Source organism: Xenopus laevis, chromosome 3S, assembly GCF_017654675.1.
Source record: "Xenopus laevis strain J_2021 chromosome 3S, Xenopus_laevis_v10.1, whole genome shotgun sequence".
NCBI lineage: Eukaryota > Metazoa > Chordata > Amphibia > Anura > Pipidae > Xenopus > Xenopus laevis.
The window spans coordinates 131,573,042-131,583,392 of NC_054376.1; positions in this window are offsets into that span (position 1 = coordinate 131,573,042).

Genomic DNA, 10,351 nt, shown 5'->3' on the forward strand with positions numbered 1-10,351 from the left:
GTATCTCTGAGATCTTACAAACCTCCCATTGGATTCTGTAGCCTCTGTCTATTGACTCTTCTAGTGCAGCTTCTATTAAATCAGCCAATCGGTTGCCATTTGTTTATAGTTGAGGTTCCACTGGGAGTTGTGATTTGAATTAGGTTCCTGCACTTTCTCTGTATTCTTCATGTCCAACATCTTGGATTTCCCTATGAGCCCTGCTAAGAGACTGAATTTTTTGTATGAAGGACCTGCAGCTCTTAAAAATAATAAAAATAATACCCTCTTTTTTTTGTTAAAATCACATTTATTTTTTTGAAACAATAAAACAAGCCCAGTTACAAGACAGGTAATAGAAAGGAAAAGAGAAGAGGTTGCGCATGGGTACAGGGCATGATGTAGAGATGTTGTCCAATGAATAACATTCAGACCAGAGATATCAATGTCAAAATATAAGAGAATGACTTAGGCAGTGGGTAAGTGTTGAAATTGTACCAGGAATCCCAATCTTTAGCATTTATTTGGGCCTATCACAAGTTTGTGGGGTTTTTTTTCATTATTTCTCTAAAACTCTACAAATTCGAGATTTAAAGAGTGTAAAAACCATGAAAAACTCTAATACAAAAATTCACCAAGTAAAAGCTGTTGAGGTCCTATAGAAGTCAACGGGAGCTGCACTGATCCTATTTAATCATTTTTAATCAGTTTGGACTTTTATTGGGTTATTTACTAAAATCCAAACATTTCTCACTGTTTTCTTAAAACCACTTTGAACAACCTCCCATACACATTTTCACCATATAAATACTTTACTCAAAAACATCTGATGCGTGATAAAATCATGAGAAAATCAGAAACTTTCAATTTCTTCAGATTTGTCACCTGAAAACTCCGATATTATCGGATTATCTCCTGAAAACCACAAATTTTTTGGATTATTGTACAAAACCCAGTGCAGATTCTGATATCTTCCAATTGTAAAAGGGACATCTGCCATTGACTTCCACATGAACTCAGCAGGTGTGAGATGAAGTACTTTTTTATTCAGACTTTTAGCAGCCTCAAGGATTAATAAATGTCAAGAAATTCAAGGTTTTTTTTACTCCAAAAAATGGTGTTTTCCACTTTAAAGCTCCAATCAGAAAAAAATTGACTTTAGTGTTTCTGGGGTTTTGTTCCCAAGTAATTGTCTTAAAAATGCAAAATTTTTAGAGTTTTTTAAATTTTTTAGTGCATTGTTCAGCATTTTTTGTTTGTTTGTCTTTTTTTATTTTTGGATCTTTTAATAAATTCCACGGCATTTGTGATTTTAGAGAAAGTGAGTTTAGTCGTGATTTCTTAAACCTCTAAAATAAAAATGTTGCTAAGTGGGCCTCTTAGTTTTGGTTTCTGCAGTAGTTATGGACATTTTTTCATACTTTGCTGAATTAGTTGCTGAACACTGGAGGTAAAACCACGCAATAAGTGATCTTTTTGCAAATGTTGTAAAATTATGAAAGTTCTACAGAAAAGTGTGGCAAGGAGATGACCTGTAAGGGTAGGCGGAAGGTGGTGGGTCACCTGTAGGGGTGGTCACAGCCTTCTTCCTAGTTGCGCGTGGTCTTCTTCTGGCCGTCAGTCCGTTCAGGTTTTCTTTCAGCGTACGTGTGACATCATCGCTCAGAGAGTGAAAATTGAAATATTTGCCCAATGTAGGTCTATTTTGAGATAGTTCCTGGGTTTGCTTCTTGTCTAGTTTTCTTGTCCTTGAGTTCTGCTCATTTGCTGCCTGTATCGGCTTTTTTACCATTGTTGCAGATCCTGACTGCGTATTGTGTTACTGAATGTGTCACAAGCCAACCAAAGGCATTTCTCCCAGACTGGGCCACCCACACCCCGACTAGAATTAGCACTTTTACAGACTCATGGAATTTTATACACACCATAAGCTTAGTGACAGATGCCAATGGGGTTCCAATCAAATAATGGAGCATCATCAAATGAGGGTTTACAAAAATGTTACACCCCTTTGTACAAAAGCTTAATATCCCACCATTATCCGCTTATGATCACCCCATCAGAGGACCCTTTTCCACAACTGCAAATATACAATAAAGGGAAACAGTCTCCGCACAAGGGGTCTGCAATCTGGGAAACTGCTGGTAAAACAGTAGTATGTGCCCAACAGAATGAAAGCGTCTATGAGGTGGTATCTTACCCCTAACACGTGCTCAATATACACACGATGATCACGTTGGAGAGGTGGCCTGATTCAAGGCTCTTTAAGTCATATTTTATGGTCATGTCCTCCTAATCATATACTGTATTAACGATTATGTGGCTGCACGAAATGCGTCAGACAGAACATGTGAAATAAAGCTACCAATAGCCAAGAGTGTGCGCCTGATTTGTGTTTGCCAGCCGGTTACTCCCTTAGCTACGGGTTCTGGGTCCTGATCCTGGACCACCGATTGGGAGCGGTGAGTGACGGGACTGAAGAATTTTTTGTTTTGTTTTCAAGTGAAGGGTTCAGGCCAGTGCCGCACAAAACCGCGTTCAACCCTGGTGAGAACTAAAAAGCATTCAGCTCCTCTTATCCTCTTATGAACTGATTGGTACAGCTCAAATGTGAATGTTTATGTAAGTTAAATAGGGTTCAAGTTAGAAGAACCAAAAACATTTTTGTTTCTACTGTGGCTTAAAGAGGAACTCCAGCTTCCAAACCAAAATGTGATAAACAGGCCCCATAACACAGAAAACCCTAATATACCCATCACAGTTCCCTGTTTCTTCATAAAGTCTGAATAAATGGCATTTTCTCTGCTGAAATCCAGCTGTGTAACAGTTCTTCTCTTTCTGCATCATTTGAAATCCTGGAGGGAAGGAGGGACTAAACACTGATGTTACACATTGTACTTACAGACAGCATGCAGGAACTACATAACCCACAATGCATTGCACTGGCATGTTCCTTATTGAAATCACATGTGCAGGGCATTGTGGGGTTTGGAGGATGCAGGCTGAGGACAGATGATACAAAGTAACAGTAGTCAGTCAGCTCAGAAAAGTAGTCAGACAGATCAGCAGGAGAGCAGGGGGCTGGGCTTAGGGAACTATCAGAAACCATTAAAAATCATGAAAAGTCTGCATATTTTTTAATTGATGTATATTGCAAAGTTGCTTGAAATTAGGTTTACTTTTCAAAAAGCTTAAGTTATGTTTTGCAGAATTTTGAAGAGAGGTTATTGACCTAATAAAAGTGTTTTTGCAGATACCATGAAATATTGCGATGCCCCACCTATTGCCGCTCTCCCTCTATTGAAATATAACAGCCCTGCCCTGGAACCTGATCATAAAGTGACCACTGTGACCCCAACGGACACTTGCCTCTGAATAGAAATACACAGATGTCCCCTCAATCCAAGAGCTTGTTTTAAAAATTGAGAATAAAACATTTGAATTAGTGACAGTTTGACTCACCAACATGGTCCAACAACTCCCTAATGCAGTGATCCCCAACCAGTAACTCGTGAGTAACATGTTACTCTCCAACCCCTTGGATGTTGCTCTCAGTGTCCTCAAAGCAGGTGCTTATTTTTAAATTCTAGCCAATCACAGCCCTTATTTGGCACCCCAAGGGACTTTCCCATGCTTGTGTTGCTCCCCAGTTTTTTTCATATTTGAATGTGGCTCACGGGTAAAAAAAGGTTGGGGACCCCTGCCCTAATGTATCGGTAACTGGGAATGTTCCACGGCCCCACAACTGGGAGTTCCCCTGTTTTATACACCGAATACAGAAGGGGCCGAGAAGTTCTTTTTCATGCGGCTGCAGTCTGGAAATGTAACCATATGACATGGTTATTTATCAAAATCTGAATTTGTATTATTTTTTAAAATAATAAAGTCCGTCCAAACTCAAATTCACGATTTGATTTATTTATTATTTAAAAAGCACAATTTAATCGGAACAGGGGAAAGCTCGATAAAATCTAGCAAAAACCTGAACTGCTCAATTTTTTTGAAAAAGTTTGAATTTTTCAGATTTTTTCCCAAAAAGCCACAAATTGTCAGATTTTCAATAGTGATGCGCAAATTTATTTGCCAGGCGCGAATTTGCGCGATTCGCCGCCAGCGAATAAATTCGTGAAACGCCCGCGAAAATTCACGTAAAAAATGGGCGCCGGCGTCAAAAACGGGCACCGGCGTAGAAAAAACGGGCGCCGGCGTCAAAAACTAGACGCCGGCGCCGTTTCGCAAATTTTTCGGCGAATCGAAACGGCGCAAATTCGCCCATCTAATTCCAGTGCAGCCCACAGAAACTTCCAAATAGGATAGGGACCTCTCCCATTGGCTTATCCACAACATTGGCAGGTTTGAGATGGTGGATTTTCAGATACGGAGTTTTTGCAGCCTCAGAGTATAATAAATCTCAAAACATTTAAAGTTTTTTGTATAGTAAAAAAAACTTCACATTTTTGGCATTCAGACTTTAATAAATAACCCCCTAAGTGTCAGACCATATAAACCTTTACAACCCAAGCAAGGGTTTTCCAAGAAGGATTTTTGGTCCATGAAAAACCTCAAACCTGTTCCACTGCGAAGAATAAAGGAAAGAATTTTATTATAAGTTTAATAGCCATGTTCCAAATAATAGCCATGTGGGGTTCAATTGATGAGCGCATTCATTCTGGGAATAAACAGTGGGGCCCTTATTTAAGGAAGGAAGAAGTAAATGTTGTGCTGCTGGTTATAGTGCATTTCTCTCTGAAACTCAAACCTGAAAGCCGTGGAAGAAAAGGACCATTGGAATGGATAGAAGAATATCCCAAATGGCAAAGACTCAGCCAATGATCAGCTCCAGGAAGATGAAAGAAGGAAAAAAAATTACCTGTGATACGGTTACAATTAGAACTGGAGCCAAGCTATCTGCAAGAAGCACCTGCAAAGTCTCATTGTTGTCGACATGTGCTGAAGAGCTTACAATCTGCCAAAGAACACATTTACTGGCCTAAAGAGAAATAATGATGACACAAGATTGTTCTTTTTGGGTGTAGGGCCACAGACAGTTTGTCAGTCACCTCCCAAACACTGAATTGAAGCCCCAGCACAGAGTGAAGCACAAACATCATAATATGGGGGTGTTTCTCATACGATGGTGCCTATTTATCCCTTTATACCAGGGATCATGGATCAGTTTCAATCCAAATACTTGAAGAGCTCATGTTGCCTTATGCCCAAGATGAAATGCCCTTGAAATGGGGGTTCAACACGAGCCCAAACACACCAGTAAATCAGCACCATCTTGGTTCCACACCAGAAAAACTGACGTTATGGCCCAATCCAATAGAAAACTTGTGTGTGCGCGGGGGGGGGGGTGAGGCAAAAGCAAGAAAAGCAGTAGAATTGTGGAACAGGTTGTTGGAAGTTGGAGGAGTCCATACAACACAGATGTGCAGCACTGAAAAAGGGATTTTATACTTACCGGAAAATCCTTATTGTCAGTGCATACGTTTGGGTTTTGTCTTCATTCACCTCTAGAGGCAGGAAAGAATTTTGAACACTCCTGGTCATTTCCTCTGGTTACATCAGCTGGTTCCAACTTCTCCTCTCAGTTCTGTTGGAAAGCTCAGTCGGTGGAGACAGTCAGATAGAAGGAAGGCCAAGATGCCCATTCTAAAATCAGCCTGGGTGGGGCTTATTGCACTGACAGTTTGGGCCTGGAAAAGGATTTTCCGGTCCGGTGAGTACAAAATCCCTTTTTCTCTAGTCGGGGATGTCCAAACTGGGTGGGTAATACCATCTGATTAGTGATGTTATTTGGCTGCAACCGCCTGTAAAACTTTTTGCCCAAACACGGCCGGTTGAGATGCAAAAACATTCAACTTGTAAAACTTAATAAAAGTGTTCGGCGATACCCAGTTGGCTGCTTGACAGATTTGTTCTGCTGTCGCCAAGTTGTGTAGTGCCCAAGATGTGTGCCATGGTCGATTGAGGGTCTGAGTGTCTGTTTATAATCATAAGCGGCATCGATTGTTTCCACTAGCCATAGTGCCATTGTTCATTTAGACGATTCCTTTGAACGCTGTGGAATAGGAGACAAATAAGCTGTCTGAATGCCTATATGCTGCAGAGCGTTTGAGATATATTCTGAGGGCACGTCCTACATCTAGTCTATGAAGTAGTTTCTCAACCTCATTTGCTGGTTTAGGGCAGAAGGAGGGTAACACAATGTCTTGGTTCATATGAGATTCCGACACTACTTTAGGTAGAAAGCCAGGTACTGTTCTAAGTACCACTTTGTCCTGGTGGAACATAAGCCATGGTTCTCTGCATGAAAGTGCAGCTATCTCAGATACTCCCTTTGCTGAAGTGATCACTATTAAAAAGGTGAAAGCCATTTCAGGTCACAAGTAGACAGAGGTTCAAAAGGCGACTGCTGAAATGTTTTGAGGACCAATGGTAAGTCCCATGTAGCAAGGGGTTGTTTCAGAGGTGGCCAAGTCCTGGCTACCCCCCTAAGGAATTGTTGGACTGTGGTGTCATCAGCCCACCTTATATGTGTCAGTGCCGTCAAAGCAGAAATTTGTGTCTTTAGCATAAGGAGGCCCAGTCCTTTCTAAAAGCCATCTGCGAGAATTTGTACCACTGAGTATGTAGAACTGTCGTCCCAATGGATGTGTCGGTTGTTGCACCAGTTAAGGAAGGTCCTCAATACTCTGTGGTACGTCTTATTGGTGGACTGCTTGCGAGCTTGGAGTAGAATATCTATGGTTTGCTGCGGGAATCCCAAACTTGACCACCACGTGGTTTCAATAGCCATGCCGTCAAACGTAGCATATTCAAATTGTGGTGTCTGATGGGTCCTTGTGTGAGAAGGTCGGGCCTGGCTGGTAGACAGGATGGGTGGACAGTAGGACTTAATCTGTGTACCACACCTGATTTGGCAAATCTGGTGCTATGAGAATTGTTGTTGTTCTGGTATGTTTTGGCTTTTTGATGATCCTGGGTAGAATGGCAAGTGGTGGGAAGGCATATACCATCTTGAAGTTCCATGGAGTGATCAGGGCATCTACAAATGCTGCGCCTGGGTCCCTTGTCCTGGCACAATAGAGTGGAAGCTGTTTGTTGTGTCTGGAGGCTAGCATGTCAACTTCTGATGTCCCCCATCTGCACACCACTTGCTGGAATACTTTGGTGTTGAGTGATCACTCTCCCTGATCCACTGTTCTACTTAGATAGTCCGCTTCCCAATTCTGTACCCCTGGAATGAACACAGCTGAGATGCTGGGGACAGTGCGCTCTGCCCATGTGAGGATCCTGTATACTTCCAGCATAGCTAGTTTGCTTCGTATACCACCCTGTTTGTTGACATATGCCACTGCTGTGGCATTATCGTACTGTACTCTGACCAGGTGGAATCACAGTATTGCTGACCAGCCATCTAATGCAAGGGCGATCACACTCTAGAATATTGATGGGTAGCATGCTTTCTTGAGTGGACCAGATTCCTTGAAGTGTGTGTGTCTGGTACACTGCTCCCCCAGCCTCTGGCTGGCATCTGTAGTCACCACCTCCCAGTTCGAGTGTGCCCAGCTCCGGCCTTGACGTAAATTGTGTGGTTTTGTCCACCATAGTAGACTCATCTTGGTAGTCTGTGATATTGGTATTGTCTGTTGGAGGTCTTGGTGGTTCCTGTTCCAGTGTTGTAGGAAATTCTGTTGTAGGTCTCTGAGATGGAACCTGGAGAATGCTATGGCCTCTAGGGCGGTGACCATTAGACCTAGAAGGTGCAGGCAGTCTCCTGCATAGAGACTCGTCGCTGACATAAAGTATAGTGTTGCAGATATGATTTTGTCGATTTTGTCCTCTGGTAGGTAGACCATCTGGGAGTGTGAGTCAAATAGGTGACCCAAGAATTGTATGGTCTGGCTTGGCTTGATTAGCCAGCTGTGTTGTGTAAATACCTGTAGGCACATATTGGTGTCTTGGAATGCCTGGTTCGCCGTATGAGCATTGATAAGAAGGTCATACAGATATGGTATTACATGTATCCCAAGGGATCTCAAGTATGCTACTATAGGAGCTAATATTTTGGTGAAAACACGTGACGCAATACAAAGTCCAAAGGGTATTGCCGTAAATTGATAGGGACAGTTTTTTATTGCAAACCTGAGAAATGCTCAAGAGCATGGGCAGATGGGTATATGTAAGTAAGCGTCCTCTAGATCTATCGAGGTCATGAAAATTTCTGGTTCCAAGGCCGCAATCACTGATATGACGGACTCAATCCTGAATGTTTGGTTCAGTACCAATGGATTTAAGGGCTTCATGTTGAGAACTTGTCTGAAGGACCCATCTCTTTTTCTTACCAGAAAGAGATTAGTGTAAAAACCCCTGTATTGCTGGGGTGATGGAAACGCCTCCACCACACCTGTTGTGAGAAGATTTTTTACTGCATATTGGAGTAATGGCTCGCTGTGGAAGATAGGATGAACCTTCTTGGTGGAAGGGATGAGAAGGGAATTCTGTAACCCTGATTGAGGATTGTTAATGCCGGAGTGTCCGTCATATGTGGTTTCCCATGTCCCCAGGAATTTCCGAAGTCTGCCGCCTACCCCTGATAGCCTGGTCTGTCCAGTGGAGTCAGGCTGAACTCGTCTTGGTAATGTTGGGGTTTTTTGTTGACACGGGATTGTTGCCAGGTGGGTCTGCCCCTCGGGTTAAGATGCCCTATTTCCGTAACCTGGAGTGGATCTAATAGTGTATATAGTGTATATATAATAGTGTATGGCCACCTTAAGGAATGTTTGCATTTCCTGCATTTTGACAATTTATCAGATTTCTTAGGCTTTTTTGTCAATTGTAGGACCTCCCTGAGTTCCTTAAGTGAATATGCCTCGTACATTATAGTAAAGTATTAGTAAGATCTGTTTTGCACTGACAGTTTTGTGTGGCTAGCGTGGTCCATGACCGTTTGCCCCCTTGCTCTACTGTAATGGAGGGAGAGAGGGTGCTGTGTCACCATTGTCGCTGCTTGGATCGAGAACTAGAGATACGCCTCCGGTGGTGCAGGGAAGCGAGTGTCGCTGTGTCTCTGTGTTGCTACGGCAGCGTGTATTGCGCATTTTGATTGTTGCAAAGATTTTGGCTCTCACTTCTGTGCAACACGGATCTGGTTGCCTAGTCACCCGCGAGTGTGCACTTGAGAAGGGAGGAGCGTGGAAGGCGACAGCACCTTATTGCCCCTACCATGGTACACAAAGTGCGGCCTTAACACCCTGCCCTGCAATTAGACAACCCTGCGTGTCATTAGGCCAGTTAAGTGTATTAGTCTTGCAGGCCCAGATTTGTGGCGAGACCACGTAGGCACGGGCCTAGGGCGGCCGACAAGGAAATCCGGCCCTGCAGCTTGGGCACATCTAGGACAGCTCTGCGTGTCCCTGTATAGTTCAGATTCACTAAAATCCAAAAACAATAAGTAGGAAAAACTAAAAGAAAGCAAAGAGAAAGAATCAGACTGTCCTTCACCTCCGAGGCAGGACAAAGAACTGTGAGAGGAAGGTGGAACCAGCTGATGAAACCAGACAGTAGGGCCGATGAGAGAAGCACTGCTTATACAATATTAGTTCCTTCATTCAAGGCAACATCTTGAAACATCTTTCACTTGATACAGTTAATGAGTTGGGAAAGAACAATAATAATCCCTTCACTTTCACTAAAGGAATAACACACATTTCAGCCATTTTTCTTCCTGGTTTAATTTGGAATAGGACGTGCAGTGTTCCCATTGCATTTGCCTGGATGGGAATAAAACATATTATAAGGATTTGTCAAAAAGGATTTTTATTATAAGGATTTGTTAAACACACTGGCTCAGTTTACTCTTCACCAAGCAACAAGAATTCTGGGTCTCACAACAGCCGGTTTGAGAGTAGTCGTCAGTGGGCAAAAGCACGTGGGTCCATTACAAGAATGAATTTAACTTGATCAGGACAAATTCTCCATCCCAAAAAATCCAAAACTTAACCAGAGGTAAATTCCTATTCCCAAAATTGCAATAACTGACAGGAACACATCATCCTCAGGCTAGGGGCCTCCCTTGCAGACTAAGTTGCCCAAGGAAAGTGGTCTTACTGGGAAGGGGTTCCACCTTCAAATTTCAGAGGACCATGAGTGGTGCATCTGCTAACAAACTTCAAGTGGATCTGATCTGGAATCAGAAGTTCTAGTGCAACTTGACAACGTGTGATTTTACATTGGTCTCAAATCCAAATACGGGCAGGTTTGCCAGCACAACACCCAGAAAATCCTGTTGGGTTGGCAGCTTTCTAGACAATGTAGATGAATAAAGAGACATGCCAATATTCTGAGGGTATCATTATAGGGAAAT